Source organism: Neofelis nebulosa, chromosome 10, assembly GCF_028018385.1.
Source record: "Neofelis nebulosa isolate mNeoNeb1 chromosome 10, mNeoNeb1.pri, whole genome shotgun sequence".
In the NCBI taxonomy this organism is placed as follows: Eukaryota; Metazoa; Chordata; class Mammalia; order Carnivora; family Felidae; genus Neofelis; species Neofelis nebulosa.
In genome coordinates, this window is record NC_080791.1 from 43,945,145 (window position 1) to 43,963,025 (window position 17,881).

Consider the following 17,881-nt stretch of genomic DNA (forward strand, 5'->3'; position numbering starts at 1 on the left):
TCTAGGTTATGAGTAGAACACAAATCAAATTATAAATTATTTGGTAGTACTTTCCCACCAGAGACCTTTAGATCCAGTTAACACTACAATTTGATAAGTACATTTAACAGCAGTTCGTGGTGATATTATTTCACACCTGAAACCATATAGATACCTCAAAACAAAACTGCTACAGAATAGGTTGAAGGAGAACCCTAGGAGAGAATCACATCCTGTCCCTTTTTTCTTTCTCTGTCTTAAGTCACCTCAAAAATAAACCTCAACTGTTGGGTTCTCACTCTCTAGACCACTAGTTGGGGGAATGAACTTCATTGGCTGCTCAAGTGAAACCTGTCCCTTGGTAGTACTTTGCTACAAGCTGGGGACCTCAAAATTGGGTCAAGATACCATTTAAAAATGATATTATAGGAATATTATAGGATATATATATATATATATTATAGGATATTATAGACATTGGAAAAAAGTTAAGATATATGACTCTTATTATTTGCTTTTGTTGTTGTTGTTAATTGACTCTTAGATCCCTCATTTTTCTTGTGGACTAGATGTTCAGATTTTGTTTTTTGTTTTTTGTTTTTTCTTGCCACTACCAATGTGTTAAACAACTCATTTCATTTTACTTCTGGGTGTAAATGAAGATTATGTTTTCCAATTTCCCTCATAATTAAGTTGGGACACTTGACTTAATTCTGGCCAACAGAATGTGGGTGGAATTTATGCACATCATATTTAGGTCTGGCTATAAAACCCTTACTTTCTCCTTTCCCACTCCACAGACATTTGGAAATTATGTGTTGAAAATAACAGTGCCACAAGATAGAAATTACCTGGGTCCTAAATTAATATGTAGCTGAAAAGACACTATTTCTTGCATCTCAACCCCAGCTGCTCCATTGTCCCTCCTGACTAATATGAGCAACCAGTAATGAGGTTTAAGGATATATCTGTTGCAGGAGCTAGGGTTAGTTGTGTTAACACAAACTATTTTTTCAATATCTATTTATTTATTTTTGAGAGAGAGAAAGAAAGAGAGAGGGAGAGAATGTGAGCAGGGGAGGGGCATAGAGGGAGGGAGAAAATCCCTCAATGATCAGTGTGAACCTGACCCAGATCACAACCTGATACGATGTCAAGTCCGTTAACTGGCTGAGCCACATAGGCGCCCCTAACACGAATTAATTTATCTGTGGATTCTTGGGCTTTTTTCAGAACAACAGCATTATTGGATAGGAAAACTTAGAATTCAAATCTCATGAGAAAGAATTTATGCTATTAGTAACGTATGACACAAATGCTGTAACATTCCTGCATGATACAATGAAAACAGTATTTTTCTCTGGTCAAATACAATATAGCATTGGTGCAAAGATTCTGAATAAAAGATTAATATATAGAATTTAGCAAAATAGTGGAAGCATAACAACCTAATACCGAATGGAGCTTATTCTAGAAATAAAAGAATGTTTTATTATTGGGTAGGGCTACCTAATTTTAGCAAGAGTGACAATTAATTTCTAAAAATGTTACAAAGATTGTCAGAATCCAGCGTCTATTTTCTATAGAATAGCAATCGATAGGCATGCATCATTTGCTGGAAAACATTTTCTCATTAAAATAAGAAATAAAACAAGGCTACCATTTATTACCACTATAATGTAGCATCATTTGTGAGTTATGAGGCAGTGTAGTCAGAGAAAGGAAGAAAAAAGAAGCATACAAATTAGAAAGGGTAGAAAATTATCATTATCATTCTCTGAGGATCACAAAATTGTTTACCGTAAAACAAATCAATTTTGCAGAACTGTTTAAAGTCAAATAAAAATATTTACAAAAAATAAGAGAATTTTTTAAGCTGAAAATTAATTTATAAAAGCCTATTAGTTTAAGACAGAGGACACCAAAAAATATAATGAAACTAAGACTCCCATTTCAAATAAAAATGAAAGGAAAGTAAACTTACAAACAAAGAGACAAGATTTCAATTAAAAAAAAAACACTTAGAGGACAATTGAGGGACACAAAGGAAGGTTTTTAAGGGAAGCAAAAGATAAAGACAACAATTCTGCCTAAATTGCTTAAAACTTAACACAATGCCAATAAAAGTGCCTCGAGATTTATTTGTTTTCAGGAGGAAGTAAGAGAAACAGATTTTTTTTGTGTGTGTAAAATAAACAATTGGGAATAACCAGTAAAATTCCAAGAAAAGATATACACCAAAAAGGAGTTAACTTTAGCAGATATTATATCAAAAAACCATTATAGTTAATACTGTGTGATAGAGGTTAATGGACAGACTGATCAATGGACTAGAATATAAATCAAGAACAGGGTTTCTCAACCTCTGCACTCACGACCTCTTAGGATGCATGGCTGTTATCAGGTGCAATGTAGGACGTTTACCACAAAAGTGGCCTCTAACCAACATGTACCAGTACCACTTCCAAGGTAGACAATCAAAACATCTCCAGACGTTGCCAAATGTTCCTCTGGGGACAAAGTTGACATTAGTTGAAACTATTGATATAAAAATAAATCCAAATATACTTGACTATTTAGTATTTGAAAAAGGTGGCGTTTCAAGTCTATGGTGAAAAGATGGGTATTTAATTTTATGGTTACTACAACTGGATAACTTTCTGGAATAAACAAAATTGTATGTGTACCTCACAATTTAGCACAAAATAAAAATTTAGAACAAAATAAAATCTGGTATTTTAAAAACTGAAAATAAACATAGAAACAGATTAGAAGCCATAAAAGAACTGAAAAAAAATAAAGGAGAAAAGTTTGATAATTTTGGTTCCTTAAAATTTTTTTAAAATATTATTTAATCAACACACACAAAAAAGCCCAAAAGTCAACAGATAAATGAAAAACTGGAAAAATAATTGCAACTCATATCACAAAGATCTACTTTTCCTGTCATAGAAAGTTTTATGCATCAGTAAAGAAAGCATAATAAACTCAAGAGAAAAAGAAGCAAAGGCTTGGGATGGCTGATAGAAAAAGAACTACAACTGACTGTTAAATATATAAAATGATATTTTAACTTATTCATCATAAGAAAAATGCACATTAAAATCATACTGAAAGTCACTTTTCTTTTATCATATTTGTCAATATCATACATGTGAGGCACCTGGGTGGCTGAGTCAGTTAAGTGTCCGACTCTTGATTTAGGCTCAGGTCATGATCTTGCAGTTCGTGAGTTCCAGCACTGTGTTGGGCTCTGGGCTGACAGTGCCAACTGTATCTCTCAAAAACAAACAAACATTTAAAAAATACACTATGGGGGCGCCTGGGTGGCTCAGTCGGTTAAGCGTCTGACTTCGGCTCAGGTCAAGATCTCGTGGTCCATGAGTTCGAGCCCTGCGTCGGGCTCTGTGCTGACTGCTCAGATTCTGTGTCTCCCTCTCTCTCTGACCCTCCCCCATTCATGCTCTGTCTTTCTCTGTCTCAAAAATAAATAAATGTTAAAAAAAAATAAAAAATACATTATGCATGTGATGAATATACGATGTTAGTGAATGTGCAGGGAAACAAGTTTATCTTGGGGGATGAGGATGCACTAATTAGGAAAAGAAGGGGATAAAATTAAGAGCATGTAAAAATACTTACATCCTGCTGAAGTATTAACTAAAACAACATATATGGAGGGAGTTTTAGGAATAACTGTCAAAATTATAACTGAAGATATTCTTTGGATATGCATATTCACAGTTGTGTGAAATGTTATGTTCAGTAAGATAATTTTTTATGATCTTATTGGCAATACCAAAATTCTGGAAACTATGTATAGACACTGGTTAAAAATTATGGTATGTTTATACAAAGAAATCCTATGCAGCAATGAAAAATAAATCAAAGAGCACTACTTGCACTGATAAGGAAAAAAATGGTGCCAAACAGTGCACTTAATATGCTATACTCCATTTGTGTAAAGATAAAAATAATATATATGCATTTCAGATTATATTGGAAAGCACATGAATAATAGGAGGGATACTCAGTTACATTACTCCATTAACTTTTAAATAGTATATCATATGAATTTTAAAGTATTCCAAATGAATAATACATACAGTTTTAAAATGCAATAAAGGCATAGTAGCTGAAAGCATCCAGAGTCAGCAAACAGAGTCAGCAAGCAGTCCAGTGTGGCTGCTCTGGTGACCCAATGATTAGAGTTCCCTGTCTCAGAATCACAGCTAACCAATGGAGGTATTATCTTACGAGCCTCACTTGACCAGTAGGAAGGGACTGACTAGATAAAAATAATTTGCCATCTTAGACCCAGGCTTAAGGCTACTTAGATGGAAAACTAATCATGAACATTGCAGGGGCATGGAAAACATCCACCCTTCCTTAAAATGGTTTTATATTTTATATTGGAAAATATTTATATTGGAAAATAAATATCGAGGCAGCTGCCATCGGGATATATAAGAGCTCTGTAGGACTTCCTTGTTTTTACAGATCATTATTGATTTTGAGTTTTTTATGGGTGTACACATTAATCATTTTTTTCTCTGGGGACCCTCTTTAGGTCTTAATTCATCCTGGAATAACCTGTCACAGTATCCAATGGATCTCATTCCCTGGATGACATTCTTTCCCTCTACCTTTGTGTCATATTATCCATATAGTATCCCCACTGACATTTCTCACTAGGGTTGAATCTTACCATGAACCCCAGTAACCTATCTCATAGTGAAAGTTGCATAACCCTGGTTGGACCATTTTCATTAGAAGAATACAGGATGTTTGCTTCTCTGCACAGCCCCAGTAGATCATCTGGGACTAGAATGTCTCCATCTATCATACATCAAGGATCATCAGACACTTTAGTGCCCTTATATACATATCAGACTGCTTCCTCCAGATGGTAATGCCTACCCAAACCCAACATGACTTTGTTACCCTTCTTTGGTCATCATAGACAGAAATTCTTCTTATATTTACTCTATGAAGCAAGCTTTATAACATGATCATTTTCTATAGTCTCTGTGAGTTAGCCTCTCAGCTGAAAGAATAGCAGCAACATAAGGAAGGAAGTAGGCCAAGTATTAGATAAAGCAGAGAGGATAAGCAGAATCACTAGGGGAGTGAGGAGGTATTAATTCATTTATTCTAAAAATATTTTTTGATTGCCAGGCACTATGCTGTGTTAGAAACACTGACATGAGTAAGGCCCAGTTCCTGTTCTCAGGCACTCAGATATTATTAGAGTAACTTTCATCAAATTTATTTTCAAATTTTCATAGACACTGCCAGCGGCTTCATAACTGATGCTTTCATGCATTTAAGAAATATCATCAATGGCTACATTGTATTAGTCTGGGTGTTACTTTTTGATGATGCCTCTTTGATATCTACTGTGAGTAATTACTGCAGGATGGATGCTCTTTGATATCATGACCTGTAGGCCCACAAGGCATCTTAAAGAGGAAAAAGGACTATTTCCATTGTGCTGCTGCTCTTGCTTCCCAGTTACAGGTAGACTTTTAGCATATGTAACAGCGTGTAACTATAACTTTCTAACATTTGATCACAAGACTTAAGTTTCTTAAATTTCTGTCTCCTGGGTGCTTTCAAAGTGCTTGTCAACTGCCTTTATGTAGCAGCCTGTACAGTGCTCTCTCAGACCGTTGTTTTCTCCCCCATGTACCCTACTTGATGGTGAGAGTCCCAGAACGTAGGGCAGTTTGAGTATATGGCTTAAAAATTGGGATGCCATATTAACAAATAAAAATACAGGACACCCAGGTACATTTTAATTTTAGGGAAACAAAAAAGTTTTTTTAGTGTAAGTATATCCTATAAAATATTTAGCACACACTTATGTTAGAAAAATAATTCATTAATATGAAATTTAAATTTATCTTGGATTCCTGTATTTTCTGTCCTTAAATATTATTTACCTAAAGGACACAATTTAAGGGTGCCTGAGTGGTTCAGTCAGTTAAGCGTCTGACTCTTGGTTTTGGCTCAGGTCATGATCTCACAGCCGTAGGTCATGAGGTTGATCCCCATGTTGTTCTCTGTGCTGACAGTGTGGAGCCTGATTGGGATTCTCTCTCTCCTTCTCTCTCTCTGCCCCGCTCCCACTTTCATGCATTTTCTCTATCTCAAAATAAATAAATAAACTTTAAAAAATAAATGATAAAGGACACAATTTAATCACTAGCAATGAGAATTTTAAAAATCACCATTATGTCAATCCTTTTACCAAATATACCAGACTATAGTCTGGATATTCTACCTTTATGCCTACATTTATATATAAAAATAAAAACCATATATGTATAACTATAAAAACCACAGATATACTCATATATTTATTCAATGTATTATATACCTGTTTCTAATTGGAAATTGATGATTCATAATAAAATCCATACAATCAAATAAAAAAGAATTGGATTAAAATTTTAAAGTAACAATTATGGATCTCACAAAATTCAGAACTTACATTTAGATAGAATATGTTTATAGTAGAAAATGCCAAGTTTTCTAGGGAACTTTCTTACTTGTATCTTGCATATTATTTGGTGCAAGATAAGTCATATTTAGAATGTTTTGAATTTGAAAATCAGTTTTGGGTTACTAACTTAATTCTGAAGCACAGCTTATGCCCCCAATAGTTCTATTCCCTCACTAGCTCTTTATTGGTGTTACAGATCCTTTGTTTCCATGGAAGAAGGAAATCTATGTTTATATGCATTTCACCAGATAAATAAATATAAGGCTATTCTGCTCATCTATTGCCTATCATCTATCTAAAACTTCAATTTGTAGTGCCCAATACATATTTATTTCTCTTTCTTGTACTTCTTTTTTGAGATGATAATTTGTTATCTAAGTTAAAGTCATTTAAGTTAAAGAGAGTCTTCCTTGGGATGCCAGGAATAGAGGAAAGATTTTAATTCAAAGATTCTGAAAATAAATGATGAGAGAAGATAAATTTTTCTTATTATTTAAAAGACTTATGGAAGTGGTCACCATGGAAACCAGACATGAGACCATAGAACATCAAGAGATCAAGAAGAGAGGTCTTGGGTCGAGACTCTGAGTCTTACATTTGGAATGCTGACACAGAGTTTAACCTTCATTTCAGGATAGCTTCTTTATAAGTTACATGATTTGTTTTAAATTATGCAGTCTTGGAATTTGACAATTTTTGTAAAATTCTACTTTGTACAGTCTTTTCTTTCTCTTCTTCCCTTCCTTCCCTCCCTCCCTTTTTCATCTCTCCCTAGCTCTTTTTCTGTCTTCCTTTCTTCATTCATTCATTTTTCTTTTTCCTTCTCTTCATTTTCCTTTTTCCTCTTCTTCATCTTTTTACCTTTTGAGTGAAGATGTATGGTGAGAAATTTGAAAAAAAAAAAAAGGTAGGACAAAACCCCTTGGCTTATAATAGTACTTAGAAGTAGGAAAAATGATGCAACATTAAAATCTAAAATGAGACCAATAATTGAAAAATTGATCACTTAAATATTCTAAGTGAATATTCTAGCTAGTTAAGAGTGAACTCGTAGTTTTTCTAAAGTTTTGACCCTTTCTCGAGGCTTTCCTTATGTAATTATATATAAATATGAATAGAAGGTAGTGAAAAATAATCATCAGTCAGTATAATTACAAATACAGGAAACTGTTTAGAGAAATTTCAATTAAGACAATCAGAATACAATTTATATTCATGTATAATATAAATGCAACTAGACTTTCAGACCTGGAGGTTGTTGTGCTTTGTAACCTTTGTACTCAGTGCAAATGTTGACATGTAATAGCCACTCAATTAATATTTGCTCAAAAGTCTATAGATACATTAAAACACCTCCATACACACACACCCATAAACACATATATATCATTTTAAAAAGTTGAAAATAAAAATGCAAACAAACAAAAGTTACTGGACAATAAAATTATTTTTCTTTCTTTTTTTTTTACACAGAACATTGAATCATTGATCTTGTAATATTTTGAACACAGTTATTCCCGAAGATATTTTCATAAAATGAATCACTATGCTTTTATTTTGCTTTCTTCTATTTTCTTAGAAATTGAGTGATACCTATTTGAGATTTTATAATAAAAACATTTTGTTCTAGAATACATGAATCAAGTATGTCAATATTCACAATTTACACTATTTATATGTCAAAGAGTAGGAGTGTTTGCACGGATAAAAGGCAGTATAAGATACTGGAAATAGCACAAGTGTTGGATTTCAGCATGTTATTTTACTTTTTCAAGTTGCTATTTTAAACTTGTGTGATTAGGGGAAGTTACTGCACCTCTCTGGCTTTACCATCTACCTCCTACAATTGGTATGAAGAATATTTGGAGATGATATGTGTGTTTCTGATATAAAGTATACCTTTAAAGTATTTAGAAATGTGAAATGTGGGAGCCTATTTAAATTTTTTTTTTTTTACATTTTATTTATTTTTGAGAAACAGAGTGAGACAAAGTGTGAGTGGGGGAGGGGCAGAGAGAGAAGGAGACAGAATCTAAAGCAGGCTCCAGGCTCTGAGCAAGCAGTCAGCACAGAGCCTGATGCGGGGGCTTGAACCCACAAACTGTGAGATCATGACCTGAGCCGAAGTCGGATGCTCAACCAACTGAGCCACACAGGCACCCCTGTGGGAGGCTATTTTAAAAGATTCCCATACTCAGTGGGAGCTAACAGGCCATTAATTTCACAGAACTTATTTTTCTGTGATCAAATTATACTTTGCTTAAAATATGGTATCTACACTCTTATTACTCTTACTTATGATATAATTTATGCCATATTAATTTAAAATGAACACAAATGGTTTAAATAGATCAGGCAGTTGTTCTGAATATTGGCTGCACATTATAATCATCTGTGAAGGTCTTTAAAAAAAAACAAATTCCCTGGATCCCCACATGATACTAATAAAATCAGTGGTTTTAAAACTTTCCTAAGTAATTCTAATGTGTAGTCCACATTCAGAACTCCTAAACTAGAAAGTTTGTGGATCTGAACTTATTTTAGGCTGCTTTAGAATCTAGCTTATGAGAATCTGGATGGATTGATAGAATATATTCATTAATTCATTCATTAAATATGTTTGCTAACCACTGCATGCTAAGCACAATACTGAGTACGGGGAATTCGTAAAATATGATGCCTACTCCCCGCCCCCCCCCCCCAATTTGCATTATATCAGAGGAGGTGGAAACCTAAATGAGTAACTATGGATTAAAATGCTCACTAAATTATGCCAATAATAGCTAAAATTGCATGGTCACTATGTGCAAGGCACTGTTCTAAAAACTTAACAGTAGTGAATTCCTTTGATATTAACAGTGATCTTAAGAAGTGGTTACCATTCCTCTCTGACTATGAGGAAACTAATGCACACAGAAAGTTTAAATAATTACTTTACACAACCAGTAAGCAATACAACCAAGAGTCAGATTCATGCAGACTGACTTCAGAAGTTGTGCTCTTACTCAGATAGTACATATGCAGCTTCTCATCCACAATACTTATAACTAACAATGTGCTGAAGGCTTACCATGTGCCAAGATCTGTGCTTTACAAGTATAGCTTATTTAGTCTTTACAACTAACTTATGGAACTAGTATTTCCCCCATCTTACAGATAAGAAAGTTAAGAACAGAATTGAATTCTGTTTATTACTTCAATTGTAGCTCATGGGCTCTTGGGCCATCTGCCAATGTTCTTGGTAGATCCATGTGCCTAACATAGCTCAACATCCCTGCTAAATCTTGAAGAGATGTAGAAACCAAATATTTAGCAAAATAAAAGAAGGTATCAGTTCATCAAGTTTCAAGTTTCTGGCATTGCTCTGATTATTACATAACTTTAAATTATTGACTTCTGCTCAACAAACTACTTATAAGAAAATGAAACCTTGAAAAACAACAGAAAGCTCCTAAATCACTATGGTGAATGTGAGATACAATGTTAGATTTTAAAAGGTTAGGACGCCTTATATTTCAGTGTATTATGAACAGTTGCAACAGTTGTATGCACACCACTGAGAACATAACTGTCTCATGTATATGGTGCAGTTTCAAGGGATTCTATTAAGTGAAGATTCCAAATCCTGTTTTGAAGGATAAAATCTGTGTAACTTTATACTTGGTCATTTAAATGCAAAACAGAATGCTGTTGCCATTATATTTAATATATTTTTTATTGTAGTTGAAATAAATCATTTCTTTTGCCAAAAACATTAACTAGGTGTTTCCACAAGACCTTGCCCTGCAACTTAAATACATTTACAAAGAAATTCTACCAGACTAGAAAGTGGTTTTCCAACTTCCACATGTCTAAAAGAGTGAACCTCAGGTTCCAAGCTATATGTTTAGTGCTTTGCCCATTCTAATGTACAGGATGCAAATAACTCGAAATTATAATAAATTAATCCTCATATACATCATTATCATCACCAGATACCATGTACTTACCGTGTTTCAGGGACTGTACAATTGCTTACCCCAATATTACCCTAGCACCAACCCCACTAGAAAAACACTATTTTCTGTATTTCAGAGAAGGGAAATAAGAAATTTCTAGTCAATATAAAAAGGTAACCCAGAGAGGAATTTTATTTTGTTATTTAAGACCCTAGTAATCCAACACCATTTTCAAAAATCTTGCTTCCATGTGGTTTGCACTGGACCAATAAAGCCAGATTGTAAAGTAATGTGAAGAAAAAAGAATCATGATTTGCTTGAGATCTCTATAATACTTTTTGTTTTGCACAGTGACTTTATATATGACCAAGAAAACAAGGTATTTTTTTTAAATTATAGTTTCCATTTTCTCATTTCCACATAAGGAAATGAGGTTTTGAGGTTCAGTAGTTTGGCCAGTCCCATAGTAGGAAAAGCCAGAGCCAGTTTTAAAGTGTGAATCTCTTAGGCTTGAAATCCAGGAGGCACTATGATACACCCTTTGGGTTGGGGCTCAAAGTCTCTTTGTATCTGGTTATTCACTCTGGGCTTCAGGAAGGTGTTTTGCCTATCACAATGATAGAGTTAAGTGTGGTCAATAATCACAGACTGGAGATGAGTTTCTCTGTGTTTGCCACATGAATGCCAAGAGCACTGGTTGGACAGGACTTCATCTAGGAAAACACTGACTGAAATGCTTGTTATTTCTCAAGTTCTGAAAAATAAAGATCTTTTTTTTTATTTTTTTCACCCAATATCAGACAAATGAAAAAAATTCCTGGGGCCATATTCTAAATCTGGCCTGCTTGGAGATAGAGATATGAGTGACTCTAGACCCATAATTTACAACTTCTTTGAATTAAATTTCCATATTTTGTCTGGGACCTAGATCGAAGTTTTATATAAGACCATGTAATATGAAAAAGTTTTTTATTTTTGTTGTAAAATCCTTCTTGAAGGCATTGAGTCTTTAAGGACAATTTATACAAGGGGCTATGTAATATTAGCATTTACTAACAAAATTCTTTTTTCAAAGAACAAACTCGTTTTCTTATATTAGATAACAATATTAGGTAAGACATTTGCCCTTCTTTTTGTTTGCTAGTGAACTCATAACTAAATATTTTCTGGTAGACCACAGATCCTGCACTAGTCAAAATTACTGGAGTGTTTGTCACCTCCTCTTTCTGTGTGGCTTTCATTTTCTATTTCCAATGACTTTTATATAGAATTGTTTTGTTCACATTCAGAAAATAGACAGCTGAAATTTATTAAATAAAATCTGATAAAGTAGCGACCTCCATTTTGCAGTTAAGCAAACTGAGATATAGTGAAGGTTTTCCAAGCTCTAGTTCATTGACACCAATGTCCTCTACTTTCTAAAACATGGTAAATGTTCTCCTGCCCCACAAGTTCCAGTGGTTGTTCCGTATACCTGTAAACCCCTTCCTGTCTTCCCTCCCTCTGGTCAACCATGTCTAACCCACACAAACACAAACACACAGGCAACATTCTTTTCATGGTTGACTCTTGGATCTTTACCCAACATCACTATTTCAGAGATATATTTTCATGCTTTATGTTTTTAAAATGTTCTATAGAAAGATATCCAGGCCCTTTTCATGCCATACTATTCTTTATAACCTACTTGTCCAGTTCTTCATTGCCGCTTCCACAAGTGCAAGACATATTAGTTTGTGTGACCCAACCTTTACTGGACCTTAAGTTTTTTAAGGACAAAGCTAATTCTACTTCATTCACCTTTGCATCCTCAACACCTAGCCATGCCTAGTTCATGGTAGTTTAATAAATATACAATAAATGGCATGAACAAATCAGTAAATCAGTAAGCATATATATGACTATACACACATACATAATAGCATTAGGTTTCCTAAAGTCAAGCCAATATTTTGTTCATCATTCTCTTGTAGTCCTTTTTATAGTAACAGGCAAAAAAAAAATGCTTGATGACTTACCAATAATGGAATGAAAATAAATTCACTTGGAGAAATTATTTTAGAAAGTTACTTATGATCTGTTATTTGATGGGTTCAGAAAACCAGATAGTTGTGAAACATTTAGGAGTACAATAATCCTTTCAGAGTTTAGAACATAAGCTGGGTAAGTCTAAGAAGCACAAATGTAAAAACAGAAGAGGGTAAGGGTGGGTAAGTGTGCCCAGGTTGGATACAAGTGCTGTCACTCAGTAGTCTTACAGACCTCCTGCAAACATTCACATGGCTTACTATCACTGATGCCAACTAGAAAAATGAAGGATGGTGTGTATAATGTATACCTCTATTTGCATATTCATTTAAACATTCAAACATTTATTGAGTGGCTTCTATGTGCTAGAATTTTCTTCCAAATCTTTGGAATAAATCAATAAAACAAAGATTATGTTCCTTGAGGAGTTTACAATTAATGGGAGTGAGGAAATAAACAGACAATAAACAGCAATGGCAACAAATGTATAAATGATATAGCATACTGGACTGTATTAAGAGCTATGGGGGAAAATAGAATTGGGTAAAGGGGATCAGGAGCACTGAGATCATGAGGAAGAATAGTTGGTAGTATTAAATAGGTTAGCCTGGGAAGGGATCATTGGGGATGAGATTTTAGCAAAGATTTGAAGGAGAGAATTTAGCCCAATGGCTACTTGGGAACAGAATATTCCAAGCAGAATAAACAGCTAATGCAAAGACCATTAGATTGGAGCATGCCAGGCATGTTTAAGAAATAGCAAGGGAGTCCTGGTGGCTGGAATAGAATGAGCAAAGAAAAGGGAAGAGTACTAGCAAATGAGGTCAGAAAGGTAATGGAGTGGGGACAGATTATGTAGAGTCATGGTAAAGAACTGGGTTTTGACTCTGAGTGAAATGGAAAGTTACTGGAGGGTTTTGATTTAAACTAACTTCTTTAAAAAACAAAAATAAAAAAACACTCTGGATGTTGTGTTGAATGTAGCCTATAGAGAAAAAAATGAAGAAGCTGAAAGACTGTTTGGAAGCTATTGCTATAAGCAGGTAAAAGATGACAATGGCTTGATTCAACACAGTATCTGTGAAAATTGTTAGATAGTGGTAGCATTCTGGATATATTTTTATTTTTTTAATTTTTTAATATTTATTTATTTTTGAGAGAGAGAAACACAGAGCACAAGTAGGATAGGGGCAGAGAGAGAGGGAGACACAGAATCTGAAGCAGGCTCCAAGCTCTGAGCTATCAGCACAGAGCCCAACGTGGGGTTCGAAATTGTGAACTGTGAGATCATGACCTGAGCCAAGTCAGATGCTTAATGACTGAGCCACCCAGGGACCCCTGCATATATTTTGAAGGTACAGCCATTTGCTGACAAATTGTTAAGTGTGAGAGAAAGAAAGGAATCAATGATAATTACAAGTTGTACACTTAATTATAAGTATAAATAAATTTTTTCATTCCTGTATACTATTCTATAAAGAATTACAATATTTTGATTATTAATATCTCATGCTAAGGCAAAAGTCATACCTTTGAACATTTTACAATCCAAACTTGTTTGGGGGACTTAAAACATTATTTCTTTTCTCCTTTAAATTTTAATTTAATTAAAATTTAATTCACACTTTACCAATTGAGGTAAATATGAGGTAAAGCTATACTGTGGGTATATATGAGGTAAAGCTGAGGTAAATATGAGGTAAAGCTATACTGTGAAATGTCACTGAGCAATTTAAGATTATATAATTTTGGGGGTGCCTGGGTAGCTCAGTCATTTGGACATCGGACTTTGGCTCAGGTCATCATCTTGCAGTCTGATCTGTGAGTTCAAGCTGCATCGGGCTCTGTGCTGACAGCTTAGAGCCTAGAGCCTGCTTCAGGCTCTGTGTCTCCCTCTCTGCTCCTCCCCTGCTTGCTGTCTCTCAAAAATGAATAAACGTTAAAAATTTTTTTAAAAAAACAAATATATACTTTTTTTTTTTACTTCTCAGCTGAAAATATCACTATTGTTTAACATGAGTGAATGTCCTTTGCATTTTACCTTTTGTTGCAGAGGAAGTGGATATGTGTTGGTAAACTATGTATTACATTCATAGAGTGCTTTATCATTTTTGGCATGCTTTGACATGTCCTATCTCATCCCATCCTCTCCACAATCCTGGGGGACAGCAGGGCAGGAAACATGTATAGGAAATTGAAGAGTAGCCACCATGAGAACCCTTTCTTACTTAGGTTTAGCCCACTCATTGATGTGCTTTGAGCCAGTTCCAACTGATGACGAAGGATGAGGAACTTAGTGTGTCCTTTGCTCACTCAAAGCTTAGTGGCCCATGCCAGAATCAGATTTATGACCTTGTCCTTACCATCAATGCCCCAGACAATTGGGCTAAAGAACCATATTGTACATCAAACCTAATCACATCTCCAGAATCAGCTAGCCATTAGATCCCCTTTATTTTCCTCAGAACCCTCACAACTTTTGTATTTTCTCATCTCGACCATCTTTCTCATCTTTCTTACTCAGGAAGATCAACCACAGCTTTGCTGGCCTGTCTACAAAGTCCTGAAGCTTGCTTCCTGGGTTGCAATAAAAGAATCTGAGAAATCAACAATGTCACCATCAGAGCACACATGAAAATGGGGAAAAGAAAGATGTCATTGTTGAAAGATCAACAAGGTGTGGTAGATAACAGCTTTTTCTTGTTGAACCCTGAAGCTATCAAAAAACAACTTGTTTTGTTTTCAAGGGTCTGGTGGGAAATCTCCGTCCCTAATATATTCCTCAGGACCAGCTCCCTTAACTTGAGTGTCCTCAGCTTTTAATACTCCATCCCACTGCTGCAAGCACCTGGCTGCTAAAATCCAGCTGGGGAAGTATCATGGGACTAATAATATTGCTGCAATGTCTTTCTTTTCTTTAAATTAAGCCATGCAATTAATTTATACCAATCTCCTTTTCAGAGGCAGAAATGAAGTCTGTTTTGGAATTTAAAGATAACTTCAGTATTTTTTTTTTTTTTTTTACCATTTTGGTAGTTACGGGGGTGGTGGGGGAAGGAAAGTCAAGTCATTTGAGTAAGTAAAACATATTTAACCACCACGGAGAAAGAAATTTTAATGGATATGGAAAGAACAGTTTGTAAGACGCGCAGACAAATGCAAAATGGTATTATTAATAAGTAATGCCATTAAAGAGACCGTTCTTTCTAAGCACTCACACCTCCGAATCATCTTGGGGTTCCCTGACTTCCTGGCTCTCTGTGCCCGCCAGCAGTGACGCCCCTTCTCCCAAACACTGTCAGGGGTTTCAGTGCCACCGTCAGAAAGAAGCTTATTATCTACCTGCTGCCCCGGCTTCTCGCTGAGTGACACCCCACCCACGCCTCCACGCACAGCTCTTCTCCTTCCGCGGCTCCCAGAGCGAAGCTGAAGAGCTGCAGAGGGAGCCCGAGGCTCCTCTCGCCTGAACCCCGAGACTACGAGGCTCCACGCTCCAGGTCACCCACCCGGTCTGTGCCCCGGCGTTCCGGCGCCCCCCTCCCCCGCCCCCACGCGGCGCGCTGCAGGAGTGGGAAGCGGCCCTGCGCTGCGCTTCCAGCTGCGTCCGCCCAAGCGCGGCACGTGCTCCCGGCGCTGGCGCGAGAGAGCGAGCGCCACCGCCGCGGGCCCCGGGGCCGCTCCGCCTGCCGCCGCCGCTACCACCGCCGCCGCCACTGGCGCTCCAGCTGCGGCCGAGGCCGGCACGCGAGCGCAGGAAGCCCGCGAGGAGCGGCTGGCTGGGGGCGCCGGGCTCAGGGCGCGCACCTGGTAAGCAGAGCGCCGTTTTCTTTCTTTCAGGCGCGAGTCACCACTGAGGGAGGATAGCGCCGGAGCCCCTCCCCCAGCATGGGGACGCAGAGCTTTCAGGCGAGGGGCGGGAGCTTGGGCGAAAGACACCCGGGAGGGCAGGTGGTGGGCAGGTGGAGAATTCGTGGAGCCAGGGACACTACGAGGTCCTGCAAGTTTAGAAAAGTCACCCTGCAAGGACGTGTTCTGTGTGAATCAGACACGAATTTCTAGTCAGGAGCCCAGGTTACCGCGGCTTCGCTCCAATGAGAGGTTTATGAAGATCATTTTGCTTTTATTTGCATAAGTGAGGGACTTAAGTGGGCTCGTTTCCATAGAAAACGAACTAAAAAAAATCAGAGAAAATAGAGATCTGAGCCAAAGGAGGCGTTTGGATCTCTCTCTCTCTCTTTCTCTCTCGCATACCGATACATGTGCACAAAAGGGTGCATAACACGGGGAGGGGGGAGCTTATCTATCTTTGAGACCATTAAGTATTTGGGGGCTAACAAGAGCATTTGCTGGTGCTTTACCTTGAAAATAGGCAGCACAAGACGGACCTGGTGGGGTGTGAATGCCAGTGTTCATTTCTAAAATGACACTTCCATGAATACACTACAGGAGGGAGAGGTTTTCTAGAACAGGGGGCCATTTTAGGGGGGTACACCTGTAACTCTGGACCTATATGCTCAAGTTCCTGTACTCCCACTGGGGATAAGGAAATATCCTTACACTAGGTTTCTTTGGGAACTTTGGCAAAGGATGGGGTCAGAGAGAGGGATGGGGCGGTGGGGGGGGGACTGTTGGAGGGAGAAAATGGAGTTGAGTAATGAGTGAATGGGGCGGTGGAAGGAGCGGGAGCCTCGGAGTCCGGTTTGGCATCACTGTATTCATTTAGTTCCAAACTGGGTAGTCTCTGGGCTGGTCTCTAGGAAAATGTGTGACCTTGAAAAAGTCCCTTAACCTTTGTGTGCTCAGTTTCTCCATTTGTGTCATTTCTGCAAAATGTAGAGAGATTCTTCTGTGTTTGAGGGCACTAGAGTTCCATGCAGTAGTGTCTGTCTGTGATTGTATGGGTTTTCGGGGCTGCATACAAGCAAGGAAGAGAACCCAGAAAATCCAATAAAGGAAGCTTCAGGACATTCTCTTTCAAAGTATCGAAGACATTTGCAGGGTTCTGGCTGTGCGGTTGGTGTAATGCATGCTGAGAGGTCTGTCGAGATGGGTGAGAAGGACAATCGGACACCTAGCCTATAACCAAGGGAACCTAGAGTTCTGAGTGATGTTTGGAGAGACTCAGATCCATAGAGCCTAAAGTCACTTCCTTTTTTAAGGTAGCAATTAAAGAAGGAGGTTTGGTGCAAAGCTGTGAAGTTCTTTGAATCTGAGCGTTTGGGAAATGATCTGGAATTGATTCTAACACAAGGAAAATGAATGGCATCTCATTTTAAAGGTTGGGCACTCCAGATGGCAGGAAGATTTTAAAGTCAGATCTGAGAATACTGTAATCCAGGCAGAATGGTTAGGAGGGAGAGGGGAATGGATATTCTTCCTGAGACAAGGGTTCTTAGGTTCCTAGGAGGCAACTGGCGTCTGCCCATTG

The 17,881-nt window shown here is 37.1% G+C and overlaps 1 protein-coding gene across 1 annotated transcript in view; it reads left to right on the top strand.

Annotated features, from left to right (window-relative positions):
• Positions 1 to 15,813: 15,813 nt before the first annotated feature.
• Positions 15,814 to 17,881, top strand: part of GRM5 (glutamate metabotropic receptor 5) — a 532,631-nt gene continuing 530,563 nt past the window's right edge. The window contains exon 1 of the mRNA XM_058687529.1: positions 15,814 to 16,260. The gene's annotated coding sequence lies outside the window, so the exon portion shown is untranslated. The remainder of the gene's footprint in view (positions 16,261 to 17,881) is intronic.